General features: G+C 48.1%; 1 long non-coding RNA gene across 2 annotated transcripts in view; it reads right to left on the bottom strand.

The window, feature by feature from the left end:
• Positions 1-8,243, bottom strand: part of LOC102164325 — an 81,123-nt gene extending 72,880 nt beyond the window's left edge. Inside the window, exon 1 of one of the 2 annotated variants that reach the window (XR_002335631.1) lies at positions 7,669-8,243. This is a non-coding gene — a long non-coding RNA (uncharacterized LOC102164325). The remainder of the gene's footprint in view (positions 1-7,668) is intronic. The other variant, XR_002335632.1, reaches the window with a different exon arrangement.

Genomic DNA, 20,063 nt, shown 5'->3' with positions numbered 1-20,063 from the left:
TTCACATCAAAAAGGAAGACTAACCAACTAACTGTTACCAGAATCTATAAGGAATTTCTATCACATAAATAAAGCTAATGACAATAAACTGCATTGAGACAGGCAACCCCATGTCTCACCTTGTAAAACAGACTGGCCCTTGAAAAATGATAGGAATCCTTTGCCTTTGTCCTGCTTTCTACCCCCAGCTCAGAGATCCAATACAAGCCAAACATGGCTGTTTACTATGGGTGCCATGCTTTGGATGGGCCAGAGAACTGTTCTGTCTCCCCCAACCTATCTACATCCATTCACAGAACACAGTTCCTGGGAAACAATGGAGCAGGAAGTAGAAGGGGGCTAACAACAGCATATCATATGTTGGAAGGTATTTTTCCCACACAAGATGCTTCGTAGGCAGGACAAAGGCAGTTTGTGCTAGAGAGTAAGATTTTGACATACTATCAATTCTGAACGTTCAGGCAGAAGTAGGAGGAGACCTCACATCAGATCAGCAGGGCTACACAAGATGAATCCCATCAGTTCTGGGAACTGCTGAGAAGCTGTGCCCCACAACTGGCCCTCCAGCTGCACACCCAAAGGATAGTGCAGTGACCAAAGCCAAGGACAAGCCACAATTCCTCTCTCAGCCAGCACCAAGTCTCCATAGAGCTCTACTTGCCTTAAGGTAAATTGAAGAAAGCAGTGGGCAGGAATAGGGCCATGGATCCTACAAAAAAGCAATGCCACATACGGGGAGGAGAGCATCACCCAGAAGACTAAGAAAAAGAGCACACCTCTGAAGATGATTTACTATAGAAACCAGAAGAAAATTTTAGAAATTTGGCATCTATCATATGAAAAACAAAACATGGCCCTATGAAGTTGAAACTAAAAAAAAAAAAAATTCCTATGGTGGCTCAGCAGTTAATGAATCTGACTAGCATCCATGAGGATGCAGGTCTGATCCCTGGTCTTGCTCAGTGGGTAAGCAACTGGCGTTACCCTGAGCTGTGGTGTAGGTTGCAGATGTGGCTCAGATCTGGCATTGCTGCAGCTGTGGCATAGGCCAGCAGCTGTAGTTCCATTTAGACCCCTAGCCTGGGAACCTCCATATGCCACAGGTATGGCCCTAAAAAGATAAAAAATACCAAAAAAAGAAAAGAAAGAGAAATTGAAAACCATATGGAAAACAAGCTGAGATAACTGATACTGGGACAAGATTCAAAGACTGCCACTTAAGGTGATATTGTATGTTCTGACAAAAAATGTGATGGGGGAAGAAGCTCCTTTGTTTACACAAAGTCTAATTGTGAATCTTTTTAAATAAACAATGAAACCTAAATTTTAGACCACAAGAGACAGCAGTTAGCTAAAGCGGGGAGTTTTTTTTTTGGTAAATATTTCATCCGAAATAACATTAGACAATGTTCCGTTATTACCCACCCAGGTTTCAGACACTTTCTTGTGAGAGTTCTTTTCTTCTTTTATCAAATGTCTAAGAAAATCAGAAATCCACACAGCCACTCGGGAAAGGCGGTATTCTGATGAAACTTTTTTTTCTTTTTTTTTTGGGCAGAAGTGATGGGAGTGCTAAAATCCAGTAATTACTTCATTACCTCATTTGAGATAGTTTCATTGTCCAAATTACTCTCTTTTCTTAGCAGGAACAATAAGTAATTAAGAAAGCAAAATTCAAGGCAGTTCTTATAGAAATTTCATAAGAATTTTGTGAAAATCTTTTATAAACGGTACATGGTGATTTCAGAATATATATTATTAAATTCAGCTGCTATACAGAAACATTCAATATTTGTATATTAGATGAAATATAATAAAAGTGTATTTGTCACTTAGAAAACAGCCCAGGAGTTCCCACTGGGACTCAGTGGCTTAAGGATCTAACATCTCTGTAAGGATGCAGGTTCAGTCCCTGGCCTCGCTCAGTGAGTTAAGGATCCAGCCTTGCCGCAAGCTGTGGCATAGGTCACGAATGCAGCTTGGATCTGGTGTTGCTGTGGCTATGGTGTAGGCCTCAGATGCTGGACTCATTCATCCCCTAGCCAAGGTGTGGAAAGAAAGAAAGAAAACAGCCCGAAGCAAATGTCCCAAGTTGCCAAGAGCAGTTGTCCTTGGGCACCCAAAATAACAAAAGTTCTGCCATCTTCATCACGTGGCCTCCAAGGCTGTCATTGTCATCTCCTGGCACTCAGCTGGAATGAGGAAAAACGAACATAGAGAAGAGTTCACTGCACATTCTTATGTAAGTCCTATAAGTCACACACGTCACTGGAATTCACTAGAACTCAGTCACATGGTAAATATTAGGGGGCTTCAGGCCTATAAAGAAGAATCTGACCAATGGTCCCCAAGAACAGATAGAAAGGAAGCTAGTTTGGGTAAGAAAAATATTTCCAAGAAAATAAAATGATTAGGTGATCAGTGTACAACTATAATATAAGAAAATTCATCAAGTTAAAAAAAAGAAAAGAAAATGATTAAACAGTAATTGAAAACTATACATAGGAAGCAGTAAATGAATGGAATTGACATGGCAGAAAATCAGATAAGTATTATAGATGGCAAACTTAAGAAACACTTCCAAAATGCAGAGAAAGCAAAGAATTGAAACTATCATATTTCACTGATTCTAAGATGTCCATTTCTCCAAATGACCACAGTTCTGAAATCAGGTTAAGCCTTACGATCAGTGGCATCTTGGACCTGAGAGCCGTCCCAGTGAGGCTGTCAAGTTCTGGGCATGGGTGAACGGTGGTCTCAGCTGTTCATGTGGTAAGCACTTTAATTGAGTTATGTACATTGTCGCAATTACATGTGACTTTAATTGCCATTTAAAATGTCTTTTAAAAGATTACACTATGATTTGGCATTGAAGCAAGAAGTTATTGTGTAGGTAGAAAGGCGTGGAATTAGAGCAGCAGGATGTAATTTAATAAGCAAATATCTGTTATTGGAGCAATGACTGCAACTCTTTCTAAGGCAAGTGCTTTACAGAATCCAAGAAAGGGAAAAGAAGAAGCTTCGAAGCTGTATTATGCTTTATAACTGAGATGTACGCAAAAGGGATTGCCTGACTCATGCCAAACAATGCAACTGTAGACAGGAAAAACTGCCAAATCTCTCAAAATCGATGAAATATTTCAAAACAAGAAAGAAGCTGATATGATCAACTTACCAATTTCAAGGACTATGATTACGGCATCATGCCATAGTTTAATTGGCACCATTTTTTTCTTCCTTTGTTGTACATAAAATATAGCACCTCTTACAATTAATAAAATAAAGTAATTAAAAAAGAAGATGACAGCTATGGAAGACCAGAACAGAGATTCAGCCCAAAAATTATGTTTCTGAAGAAAAATCCAGATCAAAGAAGAAGCAATCACTGAAGATACAGTGAAAGAAAACTTTCCAAAAAGGGAGGGGAAGGGGGGAACCTGAGAGAATGAAACAGGTTCATCAGGTTCCAGGGGAAAGTAACTAAGAGAGAGTCACACCTAAAAATATCCTGACAGGAGTTCCCATAGTGGTTCAGCAGTAACGACCCAACTAGTATCCATGAGGATGTGGGTTCATTCCCTGGCCTTGCTCACTGGGTTAAGGATCTGGCATTGCTGTGAGCTGTGGTATAGGTCACAGACACGGCTTGGATCCCACATTGCTGTGGATGTGGTGTAGGCCAGCGGCTACAGCTCCAATTCAACCCCCAGCCTGGGAAATTTATGTGCCATGGGTGTGGCCCTAAAAAAACAAAAAAAATTTAAAACAAATTAAAATATCCTGACAACTTTTAAAATTCAAAACATGTTTTACAGATGAGACAGAGAGAGATCCATACCAAAAATAGGAGATAAAAATATCTATAAAGGAATAAAAATCATGCTTGGTCTTCTCTTCTACGATAGAGCTATGTCTATACAGTTTTGACATGGAAAAGATTTAGACTCGAGTATTTTACTCACGGATAAGTTTAAGTTTTTGAGAGGAGATAACAAAAAGACATTTCATAAGAGCTCAAAATATAAAAGGACTAGCAGTGAGCATTAAAGCCAATCAGACATAAAGACAGGTCTAAGACAGTTGTTTAAATACAGTTACAAGACAGAATGTAAGTGTCAAAAATTTAGAGTCAGGACACACACAACATCCAAAAAAAAAAAAAAATGTAGCAGCAACCCAAATTTCAAAGTCATATTTAACTAATAAACTTTCGAGTAAAAAGGGAGAACAGAGGGAAATAAAAAGATACAAAAGTCATTATCTTACATAGCTGTGAGCCCCCAAATACCATTTTACCCTTAACTTTATTACTGAGAGAAATATTGATTGGTGTTCACATATATTTTTAGAAACATATGGGGAGGGGGGAGCTGTGTTTCCAAAGACAAATAAAACTTCACCCTTGCCTCAAGGTCTTTAGTCTGAAGACCTCCAGCCAACACACAGGATAGATTTTCATTTGTACCGAGAATAAACAAATGTTAAATTCTTGGAAGAAACCTATGGAAACCAGTCTTCAAATGATGATTAGACCTTCCTGCCTACTGGGATTTTCCATTCCTTCTGGGAAAAGACTCCTAAAATCGAGTGTGAAAAAATACAGAGTTCTTGTTCGCAATGGTGCTTCTATACCTACGAGCACCACACACACACACACCCCCACACACCCACAGCCCATGTCCGTGTAGGCTGTGACCATCCTCAGGCTGTACAGCTTTGGCCAATAGCACCACTGGTGTCACAGAGAAAGAAAGACACAAAACTTGAGGCCACAGGGAAGTTCTCCATGGTGACTCTTACGACACACACGGCATTTAGGCCTGAAGTCAGTACATGAATCAGGTGGGTTTTTTGGTTGTTTGGTTGTTTTTTATTTTGTTTTTTTGTTTGTTTGTTTGTTTGTTTGTTTTTTGCCCTTTAGGGCTACACTCACAGCATATGGAGGTTCCCAGGCTAGGGGGTTGAATCGGAGCTGAAGCTTCAGCCTACGCCACAGCCACAGCAATGAGGGATCCGAGCCACATCTGCAACCTACACCACAGCTCAGAGCAACTCGGAATCCTTCACCCAGTGAGCAAGGCCAGGGATCGAGCCTACATCCTCATGGATGCTAGTCAGATTCTTAACCCCTGAACCATGACGGGAGCTCCTAGGTGTTTTTTTATCTCCCAATTTAATGCTCACAATAACCATCCGGGTAGATACCATTTTTCCAGCTTTACAGATGTGCAAGCTGAGGCTCAGAAAGATTGTTTTCCAGATTGATTACGTAAACAGTAAGCAGGTGGCAGAGGCAGATCTCCAAGCCAGGGATTTCTGGCATAAACGTTTCATCACACTGTGCCACACCACGTCTCTAATTCAAAGAGAGAAAGTAGAAGGAAAGGGAGGCAGAGATTAATTGTATAATTCATGAAAGTATCAGTGCAGGTGCTTCCTCTTTTACAAAATAATAATACCATGGGCTGAACCCTGTCCTGGTACCTCACTAAGCCTCTCTAAATCATCCACAAAGTGGACACGGGGCTACTTTTTCTCTAACTTAAATGGTTTTGAGACATCCTCAGGGAGTGCCCTGGTGCCTGGGGCCAGATTAGCAAGTACCAACTAATACGCCTTCGGTTCTCTTTGTTTCTTCCGTATTCTGGGCTAACCTTATTCCTGCCAGGAAGGAAGATTAGATTTAAGTCACTGGTTTACTCTAAAGAGTTCCAAAAAGTTGTTGCGTTTTGGCCGCCCGGTGGCATATGGAGTTCTCAGGCTAGGGGTCAGATCTGAACCACAGTGGCGACCTAAGCCACAGCTGCGGCAATGTGGCATCCTTAACCCACGGTGCTGCCCGGGGATCAAACCCACTACCAAGACACAGCCAATCCCCTTGTGCCACCGCGGGAATTCCACTTGTAAAAGTTCTAATGCATTCCTCCTTCCCAGGGTCTTGAGGAGGGGATAACACTTAAGATAAAAGAATGCATCTCTAATAGTGATATTTTAGACACTAGCAAGGGACTTATTTCTAAGCCCCTCCCTGAAAAAAAAAAAAAAAAAAACCTTCATATCACACACCACACCACACTAAGACCATGGTTCCTCATGTGTGTACCCAGGGCCTTGGCGCATCTGAATGTCCCCTAACTCAGTGTCTTGCACCTCTACAAATCACGCATAGACACTCAACAAGGGTGTAACCACAGTGTTCCAACCCCAGCTCCCAGACTCCGGGAGACATGCAGCCGCCACTGCGGGGACCCCGCATCTGCTTCTGCGGTTCCTTCCCACCAGGATCAGCCCAGACAGCCTCGGCGCCAGCGTCCTCTGTCCACCCGCGCGTCCCGAGCCGCCCGCGTCTCAGCGACCCCGCCCGGCCCGGATGCTCCGAGGCAGCGGGCGGGCAGCTGCTGCCACCTCTCGGCCGCCTCTAGCCCGGCTGCACTCGGCCCTCTCCCACCCCCACCCCGCCCTGAAACCCTCCCGAGGGAAGTTCGTGATCCCTGGGCCTGGGTCGGTGGTGACCCATTCTTCCTTTCGGGCCAGGCTCACTGCGCTCTCGGAATGGATGTGGGGTGAGTGCGGCCAGCCCCCACCTCCTCCAGGGTTTTGAGGCGCAGGTGCCCGCGCCCCCTCCCTCCCGGAGATCCCGCGACGCCACTCCCTTCCCCCAGGCCATAGCCTGGCCCCCAGGACACCGGAAAAAACCAGGACCCTCTGCCCCCCTCAACCCCGCCCTCCTGACTGCAGAAAGGAATGCGGCTTGGTGCAGAGGTTTTTAAATTCAGATGCCTTTGTCGGTGCCACTGAATGCGAAATCTCCAGGACAGGACAGGAAATTATTTTTGCCAAGTTTCCGGGATGATCCAAACGGTCAGGCCGGCTGGGGACCCACTCAGAAAATCTACATGACCTTTTCTCATTACCTGCTGGCGGGCACAAACACGCACGCCCGGGGATGTCCAAGGAAAACACCTCCTAACAGGCCCAGGGCTTGGAAGGAGAAGGGTTTAACTGACAGCACTGTCACCTAGCCCTGGGTGGGTTTGCAAACAAACCCGCTCATAGTGCCTTTACTGGCTCAGAAAATTTTTTTTTCATAGTCCCTGGTGGCCAACAGAAATACCTTCTATTAAGAAAAAATAGGAACAATACAGTATATATTTATGTCCTAATGACTAAGTAGCCATCAGAAAAAAATAATACATATACATTGAAAAATAATGATATTTTTCTTTCCTTCTTAAATAACCACAACTACTCAGGGGATGTGTGTGGTGTGCCCCGTGGGCAGTGCACAGCCTCGCAAAACTTGGAATCAGATTAGACAGCGCCACCCTCATTTCCTGTCCGACACTGATTTTCCCATGGTGCTTGCTTTTATCACAGCGACAGCTAAAAAGACAACTTCACAAAGATATGTCCTCCAAAAGCACGAAAGGCAATGTCATGGAGAAACTGCAAGCTCTCCTGAGCTGGTGAGTAGTTTGCATGGAGCCCAACAGATGTTGAGTGTCCCCCTTAAACATTGAACATCCTGGGGAGCCCTGTGAATTCACTGCAGGGCTCCAGGAACCCCTAGCGCAGAATTGGGAAGCATGCATGGATTTAGCATCACAGTCCCCAGGAGCTCCAACTACAAGGACCTTCTTTCTTCCCTTGCAGGAGCCAGGCACTTACCCTTCCCCGCACATCTCGTGCGTCCTTTCGGTCTTCTCTGCGTTGAACGCTCTTCCTTCCCCAGGTCCTGGCGAGGCAGACAGTCTCTCAGTCTTCAGGTTCCAAAGTCTCTGCACACTCTGACGCCGCCTCGGCTTCCTACTAAATCACCCCCTGCTATGCCGGCCTCTGTCCTTGTCTTGGGAGCTCTGACTGCGATCTGAAATTCTCCTGTTTGTTCATGTATTGGTTCATCCACTCGCTTCCCTGTCAGAATGTGAGCTTTAGGAGAAACTTTTTGTTCATTACCGATTCCCCAGAACCCAGAACAATGCTTAGCGATAAGCAATCAGTGATTGTTTACAGAACGAATGCAGCCACTCTGCCCAGCTCGGAGAGATAAAAGTGTGACGAATGTGTTTTATGTGTGCTGTCCCCTTTGATCTTCCCAGTGACTATTAAAAAACAGATATGATGAACCCCACTTTGTAGATGAGGAAATCATGGCTCAGAGAAGTTAAATGTTCAAGGCTGCACAGCTAATGCATCCGCGCTAGACTGAAATTCAGGGCCAGCTGACACCATGGCCACTTTTCCTAAAATCGCATCGTCTCCCACGGACTTCCCATTATTTGCCCAGAAGAGCTACGGCCGGCGGCAAAGTCAGGAAGGGAAAGCAGGGGCGGGGGGGCGGGGGGTGTCATCTGGAGAGTCCTTAGAAGAGAAGCTGGCCCAGGCTGGAACTCACTGTCTCCTGGCCTCCAGCAGAGCCAGCACAGGTGTCCATCCACCTGGGAAGGTCTCGCCTCCGATTCTCCTGCCAGCGGCTCAGGGATGCCTCTGGCAACCATATCCTTGGCCTGGCACAGGTTCCGCTGTAAACTCAATGACTCATGTAACTGGTGGCTGCCGCTCACTGCCAAGTTCCTCTTGATCACCCTGACAGGTGGGGGGCCACACACACACAGCTGCAATCAAGGATTTGCTGAGCACCTCTGCACCGCACTGGGTGCTAAGGGGGCCCACCTTTTAGACACTTCCCCATTGAAGCAAGGATTTTCTTTTTTTTTTTTTAATTTTGTTTTATGGCTGCACCCACAGCATATGGAAGTTCCCAGGCCAGGAATTGAATCCGAGCTGCATCTTTGGCCTACATCACCACAGCTGCAGAAATGCCAGACCCCCAACCTACTGCGCCTGGCCAGGGATCAAACTGGCCAGGGACACAGGCAAGATCATTAACCCACTGTGCCACAGTGGGAACGCTAATGCCAGATCCTTTAACCCATGGCACCTGGCTGGGGAATCTTCCGCAGCAACTCAAGTCACTGCAGTCAGATTCATAACCCACTGCGTCTCAGCGGGAACTCCTAAAGCCAGGATTATCAGGACACACTTATCTGCAGTCCCTGCAGGGAATTTTAGGTTGTATGCGCCCTGCTGAGGTGCTTCAAAGGGGATCCAGGTCAGATATCGGATGGACATTAAGTTTGAGAAGCCTGTACAAGGAAGAGTAGATTAAAATTTGGTCTGTAAAATCTAGACCTGGGCTTTGTCATTATCCCTCATGGGCTTTGCTTTTAAACTGGGTGGTTTGGGCAGAACAATTCACCTTTCCTCTCCTTACCGTTACACTCCCCTTTGCTGGCCTAGCCAGCTCCTGCTACTGCTTTCAGACAGTCGCCTCCTCCAGGAAGCCTTCCCAAGCCCCCACTGGGCCAGGTACCTCTCCTCTGTGCTCCAAACACCCCACATATGACTGGATGGTAATTCCACCTGTGTCAGGAGTGGGGGGTCTGTCTCCCCCACCAAATTGGCCGCCAATTGGCTATTGCACCCCAGCTCTTAGCACCGTGCCCGGCACAGGGCAGGAGTTCAGGAGTAAACACCTGTGATGAATGAGCTACTGACTCCCCAGACCGCATGTTCCGACGTGGTTAGGAAGACCACCCCAGTTCTAGTCTCTGTGCTGCTGGCCTTCGTAGGATCTTAGAAGACACCTCAGAGGGCATCTAGCCCAGCTCACAGGCACCTGCACCTTGAGGTCCCCGCACTGGAAGGGCAACCTGCTAAACCCACAACCAGCAAGAGAATGAGCCCCTAGAAAAGGCTTGGCTACAGGCTACCATAGTTCTTAAGGTTCCGAGCCTGCATCACTGACAGTTTGGAAAAAACTCTTTATGACTCAACTTCATTATCTTCTGTTCTAGGTCAGGGACCAGGACTCACTCCCCTGGCACAGAATGAGGTCATGGCAACTGCTCCCTCTTGGGTTTGTGACATGACCTCCACCCACAGCAGCCACCCCAGCCTCCCTCATAGCAAAAATAGCTTGCCAAAAAGTTGTCAGAAAAGCAATCAACACGAGGCTGGGGAAAAAGAAAGTAGAAACATGTAAGAACAAAGGAGATGGCACATACCAGCAAAGCGTGCGATGGCCTGCCTGGAAGCCTGCATCAGAGGCGGGGGTGGGGACCCCAGGCTCAGCCATCCGGCTCTTCCCCTGGTGGCTTCATCTCAGATGAGCAGAGCCCCCTCTTTCATCAAGAGCTCCTGCTTGGTTGGTGTGGGAGCCTGCAGGGACCACCTGAGCCCAGGATGAGAGAGAACAGCAGCCAGTCTTTCCATGACCCGTGGAGAAACAGCAGCTTCTCTGCAGCAGAACTCGGACAGGCAGGAGAGAGAAGAAACATTTCAGAATCACGAGGTGACCAACTGCCTGCTGACCGGCAAGTTCATAGGGAGAAATGAGAGACAGAGACAGAGCAAGACGGAGAATGAGACCAAGACACATGAACACAAACTGAGAAACAGAAGCCAAGGACTTAAAAGGGAATTTTTCCAAAGAATGAGCTCCCAAGCAGGAGGGGCCCTGCTGAGAGTCGGGAGGGGACTATGAAAGCATAACCAGAAGGTTCCAGACCCCACCCCTGCAAACTGCAAAGCCAGGGCACATTTATTTTCAGGTCCCAAACTGTGGTCACCTGGGGCTTAGACTCCACGCCCCCACCAACCAACCAGCGCATCAGCGCAACAGCACCTGGGCAGCCCAATGTGGGCCTCCACCAGGGGATGCCACCGCCACGGCCACACTGGCCACGAGGACAAGCCCCAGCTCTGACCCCTGCCTCTCAGGCCTTCCCATGGGCTCCACCGCACAGCACAGCTGAGTCCAGCTACATCCACCATGCATTTCCAGGAGGAGTGGAAGCACAGAAAGACCTCCACAGGCCCCTTACCCCCCGGCCTCCCACCTCCCGCCCACCACCTTCACAGGGCCAGGCCTCACGCATCTCCCACCGCCTGAAACATGCCAAGCTGTGCCTGGAGTCCGAGTCAGAGAGATGGTGCCTCACCCCAGCTGAAGGCCTTCTCCCGAAATCAGCGCACACCCTGGACTACCCCCTCTCACACCCAGGCCCTTCCAGGGGCACCACGCCCACCCACCCTGTAGCCTGACCGGGCTGGGGCACGACCATCTCCCACGGTCAGACAGCAGTACATTCCCCAGATCTGGCTGGTTCCATCCTTGATAACCTTGGCCAAGGGGTGGGAGTGTCAAAAGCTCAGCTCAGTCTCTTCATAAGGGTGAAAATTTGGAGGAGTTCCCATCCTGACTCAGTGGTTAACGAATCTGACTAGGAACCATGGGGTTGCAGATTCAATCCCTGGCCTTGCTCAGTGGGTTAAGGATCCGGCGTTGCCATGAGCTGTGGTGTAGGTTGTAGACTCGGCTGGGATCCTGTGTTGCTGTGGCTATTGGACCCCTGACCTGGGAATCTCCATGTGCCATGGGAGGGGCCCTAGAAAAGGCAAAAAGCCAAAAAAAATAAAAATAAAAAGTGAAAATTTGGAAGGCCAATCTCATCAAAGTTCCTTTCCACATGTAGATGCCAGTGAATTCTCACCTCAAAACTATCTGTTAAAAGTTTGCAAATTATCCAGGAAACGTGCATTAAAGCCGCAATGACTTACCACCTCACATCTGTTAGAATAGCTCTTATTAAAAAGATAAGAAAAGGGAATTCGCACTGTGGCCCAGCAGGTTAATGATCTGGCTTGTCTCTGTGGTGGCCCCAGTTTCATCTCCAGTCTGGCACAATGGGTTAAGGATTCAGTGTTGCTGTAGCTGTGGCGTAGGTCACAGTGGCAGCTCAGATTCGATCCCTGGCCTGGGAACTTCCACATGCCACGGGTGTGGCCCAAAAAGGAAAGAAAGAAGTGCTTTACAGATGCGGGGAAAAGGAAACCCTTGTTCACCGTTGGTGGGAATCTAAATTGGCGCAGGCACTACAGAAAGCAGTAGGGTGGTTCCTCAAAACATTATGAATAGAACTACCATATGATCCAGCAGTCCCACTTCTGGCAATACATCTAGCAAAAACAAAATCACTAGCTCAAAAATATACCTGCACCCCCATGTTCATTGCAGCATCATTTACAATAGCTAAGATATGGAAATAAGCTACGTGTCCATTGACAGATGAATGGATAAGGAAAATGTGTGTGTGTGTGTGTGTGTGTGTGTGCCCTAAAAAAAGGAAGTCCTCCCATTTGTGACAACATGGATGAAATTTGAAGGCATAATGCTGAGTGAAATAAGTTAGACCAAGACAAATAGCGTGTTATTTCACTTATATAAGGATTTTTTTTTTTTTTTTTTTTTTTTTTTTTTTTTTTTTGTCTTTTGTCTTTTGTCTTTGTCTTTTCAGGCCTGCACCCGCGGCATATGGAGGTTGCCAGGCTAGGGGTCAAACCAGAGCTACAGCTGCTGGCCACAGCCACAGCCATGCCAGATCCATCTGAGCCGGCATCTGCAACCTACACCACAGCTCACAGCAACACTGGATCCTTAAGCCACTGAGCGAAGCCAGGGATTGAACCCACAACCTCATGGTTCCTAGTCGGATTCATTTCCGCTGTGCCACGACGGGAACACCTATACATGGAATTTTAAAGAAAAGGCATACACACATCTAGCTCATAGATACAGAGAACAGACCGATGGCTGCCTGAGCTGTGAGAGGACAGGGCTGGAGTGTGTGAAGGTGGCCAAAAGGCACAAACTTCCAGTTAGAAGACAGAGAAATGCCGGAGGAGTACTGTAAACAAGAAGGAAGGAGGGAGGGAAGCGGGGAGGGAGGAAAGGGCAAAACAAAGAATGTTGTATCCGGCTCTACCTACAAGACTCCCTGAAAGGGATCCAGGGCAAAGACCAGGAATGAGGCCCTCTGTGCTCTGGGGAAACAGGCAGAACAGGCCCTCGGATCGTTACATATTTTCAGGAGAAAATTGGATGAACCCAGCTTCTTGCATCTTCCCACATGCAGAAAAGCTCTAAATTCTTTAACTGAGATATCTGTTCCTTCGGATTAACAGTAACCTTTTACCAAGATGTGTGCTTAATTGCCTGTAACCCTTCTCCAAAATCACATATCTACTGACCACACACACACCTCTTCAGCGCAGGTCCTCAGAGCCACCCGGGAGGCAGTCCCAGTCCAGCCCAGCACAGCCTCCAGTGGAACTGGGTCTTGCTGACAGCACCTAGGACAGCAGTCTGTGTATCTATCCAACACGCAGCTTGAACTACAAAGTGAAAGGCATCGCCTGGAGTCATGAAAATAGACACCTTGCAGCAGCCCTGGTGGACTCCCAGCCCAGTTTCCTGAGCTGTAAAATGGGAATAATAATAGATACAACAGGTTGGATGCAAAAATATGAACCATGTATGTGAAACAGCATAGCACCTTGCATACAGAAAGTGTTCAGTAACTTTATTTTTTCTCACCTCCTCCTCCAATGTTTTCTATATGCTAAACGCATGCACTTGTGTCCCCTGAATGCGAGGGACCCCTATTCCATATGCACGAGAGATCCTTGTAAGGAAGTGTAAGTGCAAAGCAGGCTGGGATGCCCGAGATATTCAGTGTGGCCCCAGCAGGCAGTGCTGACACAGGGCAAGGGTTGCACACACAGCTCCCGAGGGTTCCTTTCACCCCGTGGTCGTCGTAGGCTTGTCTGGTCTCCGCAACACTTTTCTGGAAAATGTCATGTCAGGGAAGTGTCTAGAGGAAGAGGCGTCCTCTTCCATATTCAAAGAGACTTGCTCAATCAATCAGCACCAGGGTGCCAGCCCCACTCTCTGTCTCCTCCACCCCAAGGTGACACTGTCCCTCATCAGTCAACTACTCCACCTGCCCACCAGGCAAGTCCTGATTATGCCTGTCTCGGGACACACGAGCTCCTCATGCTCCTCAACCCTGACCACACAATGAGAATGCAAAATACAGCAGGACAGATGGAGACGATGAAACCCACCCAGAGGTCCCGAAGCTTTCATTCTGAGGGGATTCCCAGCCCCCCGCAATGCAGACCAAATGGCCCAGCTCCCAGACAAGGCTCCATGGCTCAGCAGCCACATAGGAGCTTCCAGATGGGGTGGCCCTGTGGTGTGTCACGCCCACCTGCCCTTCCGAAAGAAACTGCCTGCCCTTGGCCCTGCCACAGAGGCATCCCCAGGCGGTTCTGCTTTGTATCCCACCCTCCCTGCCCAGCTGATTATAACAAGAAGCAGAGCCCCACCTGGCCAATTTGCTGGCTGGTCAGAGATTCTTGGTGTAGCTGAGCACCAAAAAACAGGGGTGGCGGCACCAACTGGGCTTCTGCCTCAGAAAACAGAACTGAGAAATACCAAGAAAATAAGTCAGTTGGTGGTAAGGGCTGAGACTGAAGTGTCAGGAGGTGGAGAGAGTGGAGAGATGCCAGAGGGACCACAAGGAGCCAGGGGCAAACCCAAATTACAAATAAGCAGAAGCTATGATGTGGAGAAAAGCCTAGAGTGGGATTCAGGGCAAGGGAGCCGGTCAGCAGCAAGTAGAAGATGGAGAGATAGCAAATCACCTTCATGGAGAGAACGAGGTAGAGCAAAATTCCGGACTCCTGCTCTAGTGTGATCCTGAGTTCAAAAGGCTGGCTCCATGGACCTTCCTTTTGTCCCCTGTTGCTCCGCTGTCCTTTTAACATCTTCCCCCACTTCCTTCCAACTGGGGTAAAGGAGTCTGTTTACTGCAATTAAAATGACTCAACTGGGAGTACCCATCATGGCACAGCAGAAATGAATCTAACTAGGAACCATGAGGTTGCAGGTTCGATCCCTGGCCTTGCTCAGTGGGTTAAGGATCCAGAGTTGCCGTGAGCTGTGGTGTAGGTCACAGACATGGCTAGGATCTGGCATTGCTGTGGCTGTGGTGAAGGCCAGGGGCTACAGCTCCGATTCGACCCCAGCCTGGGAACCTCCATGTGCCGTAGGTTTGGCCCTAAAAAGCAAAAAAAAAAAAAAAAACCTCAACTAAACCACTTAGCAAGTAGAGACAAAGAAAATCATGAAAGGAGCCAAAAAATAAAGGAGCCCCCTGAAAGAACTATTCCAGAGTTTCTGGGAATTAACATAATTAACATCTGTGTAACTATTTGCAAATTTTGGCTTTGGGAAATTATGAGAAACAGAAATTGAAGGAGTGCCCATTGTGGCACAGTGGAAACAAATCCGACTAGTATCCATGAGGATGCGGGTTCAATCCTGGCCTTGCTCAGTGAGTTGAGAATCCCGCGTTACTATGAGCTGCTGTGGAGGCCCGCAACTGTAGCTCTGATCGGTCCCCTAGCCTGGGAACTTCCGAGTGCCGTGGGTGTGGCCCGAAAGAAACAAAGAAAGAAAGAAAGAAAAATTGAAGCCGAGTTCTCTCTCACACCAGTCACCACCTCAGAATCAGTTCATTTTAGTCGGAAAGCCAGATGGGGGCGGGGGGCTTTGCAGTCTACAGCTCTGCCACCCACACCTCAGTGGATCTTCTTAAGCTTATAAAGTAATCCTCATGGACCAAAAAGCTAGGAAAGGGAGGACAGCATCTTGCGATACACCCCGACGGCCACTAGAGGGAGATGCTCCCTTGTGTAACGTCCTAGCCTGCTACCCACCAGGGAGGATTCTTAGCTGAGACCCTAGGATGGGAGGGGACGCATTTCCCATCTTCCTCTTTTAGAGACGTCAGGAAGCAGCCTCCTCTCAGGAACAGAATGGGCTGTCTCACCACCTTGGTCAAAACAAAGCCTCGTTTTACAAAGTCCGTGTGATAACCCAGACTTCCTGACGACCAAAGGGGCAGGGGGAGATTGAATGAGGGAGGTAGGAGAGAAAAGTCCACCGCTGCCCCCAAACAGCTGCAAGGAAATGGGAGGGGACACTGCGTAGGAGTAGAATAGTACCTGTGGGTGAGAGCTAGAGGGAAGAATTTAGACACTGGATACCAGAAGGGCTCCCTGAAAACAGAGCTGTGCAGAGTGAGTGCTGGACAGGGAGCTACTCAAGCTGACCTTGACCATCTCTGGAGGTAGTGTGGAGGGATGCCTGCACCACGTAGGAGACTGGTCTCATGGTGTCTGAGTTTGCAGGTAGGAGAAGTGTGGCCTGGGGGTCCCATCTGCCATCTGCTCAGTGGCTGTTTGCCAGTCATACTGCCTTATGCCACTAGGGGGCGAGGCACTCATGACAGAAGCCTTCCCGCTGAGGTTTTCAGAGCTGCGGCCTGAAAGCTTGCCTGCTCTGGGCTAAAAGACAACCCAAAGGGTCAGGAGAGCACGATGAGTCCAGGCTTGTTGCATCCCTGCTGCTCCAAACACATTGCAAAATATAAAGAGGGAAAATCAGGAGATCCCCCATGGCTCAGTGGGTTAAGGATCCAGTGTTGTCACTGCTGCGACACAGGTTTGATCCCTGGTCCAGGAAATTACACATGCTGTGGGTCCAGCCAAAAACAAAAAAAGAGAGAGAGAGAGAGAGGTAAAAAGGGGAAACCAAGAGTTCCCTTTGTGGCGCAACAGGATGAGCAGTGACTCTGCAGCACCAGGAGACAGGTTAGATTCCCCAGCCCAGCATCGTGGTTTAAAGGATCTGGTATTGCTGTGGCATACGATTCCTGGCTCAGGAACTCCACATGCTGCAGGGTGGCCAAAAAAGAAAAAAAGAGAGAGAGAGAGAAAAAACCAAAAGAGTTGGGCTGAAAAAAGTATGTATTAACATCTCTTTGGATCAGAAATGGAAGAGAAACCAAAGCAGTGAACAGAGCTGAAGCCCTAAACTGCTGGGTTCCAGGTCTGGAAGCTGGCAGAGTGTCGGGGAGCTCGGCCCGAACAACAATAAAAGGACTAAACGTGCGCCACTGCTTAAAGTCACCTTAACTCCCCTGATCCAGAAAGGAAGCCAACAAAAACTGACCACGTGCAGCCTGGGACGTCAACTTCTGAGGAGGCTGTGGGCCCAGGTGGGGTGGGGGACAAAGCGTTTTTTCCCGGAACTGAGCCAAGAGAGCCCACCACCCCATCTCCATCTCCAGTCACCAGCCCACGGCATGAGGGGCCCAGGAAGCACCCACCACAACACCTTTCAACAGGCAGGATTGAACACATAGGAAGAGAAAGAAAAAAAACTCCTAAAGCTTCCTTTTCCAAATGAGACTGTAAATCTAAAATTACAAAGCACGTGAAGAAATGAAATGGGAGTTCCCATTGTGGCTCAGTGGGTTAAGAACCCAACTAATATCCATGAGGATGCAGGTTCAGATCCCTGGCCCCCCTCAGTGGGTTAAGGCTCCAGCATTGCCGTGAGCTGTGGCATGAGTTGCAGATGCGGCTCGGATCTGGCATTGCTGTGGCTGTGGCATAGGCCAGCAGGGCAACCGTAGGAATTGCACTGGGAACTTCCATACACTGCAGGTGCAGCCCCAAATTAAATAAATGAATAAATAAAATTCTAAAAAAAAAAAAAAAAGAAAGAAAGAAAAAGAAAAGAAAGAAAGGAAAGGAAAGCTGTGCATAACAGCCAAAAACATCAACCATCTGAACATGAACCAATCCAGGTGAACTCTGTTCTAGGAAGCAGCTAAAGATGTTGAAGTTTGAGAGATACATGAAGGTGTCATGTCCGCTGTGCGAAGAAGGGCAGTGAGCAAGCAGCACGTACACTGGGCCGCTGGAGCCGCCCCAACTGGGGAAAACAGAGAGGAGCAGGAGCCTGTGTGCAGGTACCACGCCCTCTTCCGGGGCAGCAGAGGTAGGTCGCCCACAGCCGGAGCACAGACTGTAGGAGAGGGACTCTGACTCTCAGGCTTTGAAGCTGTTGACTAGAGAAGCGTGGGCCTCCTTCTGGAGCCATCAGAGGCAGGGATGCAGCAGCAGCGTGATGGGGCAGAACCTGGGTTCAGTGTTCCTGGTGGGACGAAACACCAGCACCATCCCTTGGGCCTGAGACTGAGGTCCCAGCCTAGTGGCTGCAGCTAAATGACTGAGTAAACTATCGTCAGGGGTTCCTGGTGGAGGGAGCACCAGCCCGCACTCCAGGCATGATGGGGAGTGAGGGCACAGGGCTGGGACCCCGTCCCCGCTGTGGATTAGGATCAGCTGTCATAAGCCCTGGGACAGTTCCCATGGATTCCTGCAGGAAGCCACCTCTGTTTCTGAGAGGCCCGTCTGGGGCAGTGGGGGTAGGTCAATCCTAGACAGACCCATTTTTGTCCCTCAATATCTACTTCGAAGAGAACAAAATTATGAAACCAAAACAGACACGAAATTTTTTTTCATCTCGGGGATGAAAAACAGTAATTATGTTGAAAACTCAACAGTCACAAAACTCTCTACAGCGGCCACAGTCAAAGAGGGAATGAGTGGGTTGAAAGAAGCCCTGTAACTCACCAGCATGCAGCCGGAGCACAGAGACATCAAAGGTATGAAAGCTTGGCAGGGTGGCAGATGGACGGAGTGGCTCTAACAAACATGCAGTCAAGCGTTTCAGAAGCAAAGGATGAAGGCAAGAGTGAGGAGGTCTCACGCCTCTTTCTCTCACACCCCACCTGCAATCCATCAGCAGGTTCTCTTGACTCAACCTTCAAAGCACACCCTGAATCTGACCACTTCCACCCTCCTGGTCCCTGCCACCATGATTGAAATGGCTCTCTCTCTCTCTCTTTTTTTTTTTTTTTTTTTTTTTGCTTTTTAAGGCCACACCCGCAGCATATGGAGGTTCCCAGGCTAGGGATTGAATCAGAGCTGTAGCTGCCGGCCTACACCACAGCCACAGCAACACCAGATCCTTCACCCACTGAGCAAGGCCAGGGATCGAACCAGTGTCCTCATGGGTGCTACTCAGATTCCTTAACTGCTGAGCCACGACAGGAGCTCCTCTCTTGCTTTTTAAGTGACCTCTAGCCCCTTTGCAGTTTTGTCTTTATGCAGAAGCCAACGTGATCACATACCTGAGATCAGACATAGATCTGACCATGTGAGACCTACATCTGATCGTGCCATTCCCCGCTCAAAGCCCTCCGGTGGCTGCCAAAGCTCCAAGCCCGTACAGTGTTGGACAAGTTCCTTCCTGACCTGGCCTGTAGTGAGCCTGCCATGCTACCTCTCATCCCCCTGCCCTCGTACTGACTCTTCTCCGGACGGGGCGGTGGAGGGGGGGTGCCCCTCAGGGCATTTGGGCCAAAGGGAAACATCCCCCAGATAACCGCTTGGCTCATGCACTCCCTCGTTCTCTCAGCTCTCTGTACCCTTATCAGAGAGGGCTTCCATGTCTTTCTATCTAAATACCCCACCCCCCCATCACTGCTGGCATTACTGCAGGTCCACGGAGATAGAATGCTTTTGATGGAACTGGTTATTCATATAGGAAAATATTCGATTCTTATCTCCCCAGTCGTAAAAATAAACTCCTGGTACATTCAAGACCCAAATGGGACACAGAAATCTTCTAAACCTCGGAATAAAATATAAAGGGTTATCTTTTTTTTAATTAAAGTATGGTTGGTTTACAATGTGGTGCCAATTTCTGCAAAGTGACCCAGCCATACATATATATCTATGTTCTTTTTCTTGTATTATCTTCCATCATCGTCTATCCCAAGAGTTGGGATACAGGCCCCTGTGCTGTACAGTGGGACCACATTGCTTATCTATTCTGAATGTAATGGTTTGCATGTACTAACCCCAAATTCCCACGGGATACGTTTTTAGTATTTCAGAGAAGGCAAGGAGTCCTCTTAAAAGACTCAAAAAAAATAAATAAATAAAAAAAAGCCCACTGCCCATAAAAGAAAAAGTTATAATGCGACTATGTTAAAATTTTAAATGTGTGTTTGGAGTTCCCCTTGTGTCTTAGCAGGTTAGGAACCCAACTAATATCCATGAGAACGCGGGTTGGATCCCTGGCCTCGCTCAGTGGGTTAAGGATCCGGCACTGCCGTGAGCGGTGGTATAGGTGGAAGACAAGGCTCAGATCCCACATTGCTGTGGCTGTGGTGTAGGCCGGCAGCTGCAGCTCCGATTTGACCCCTAGCCGGGGAACTCCACATGCTCAGGTG

The sequence above is a fragment of the Sus scrofa genome, chromosome 9 (genome assembly GCF_000003025.6).
Source record: "Sus scrofa isolate TJ Tabasco breed Duroc chromosome 9, Sscrofa11.1, whole genome shotgun sequence".
Classification (NCBI taxonomy): Eukaryota; Metazoa; Chordata; class Mammalia; order Artiodactyla; family Suidae; genus Sus; species Sus scrofa.
The sequence above is the reverse complement of the archived record's forward strand: the minus strand, read 5'-3'. Positions and strand labels throughout refer to the sequence as shown.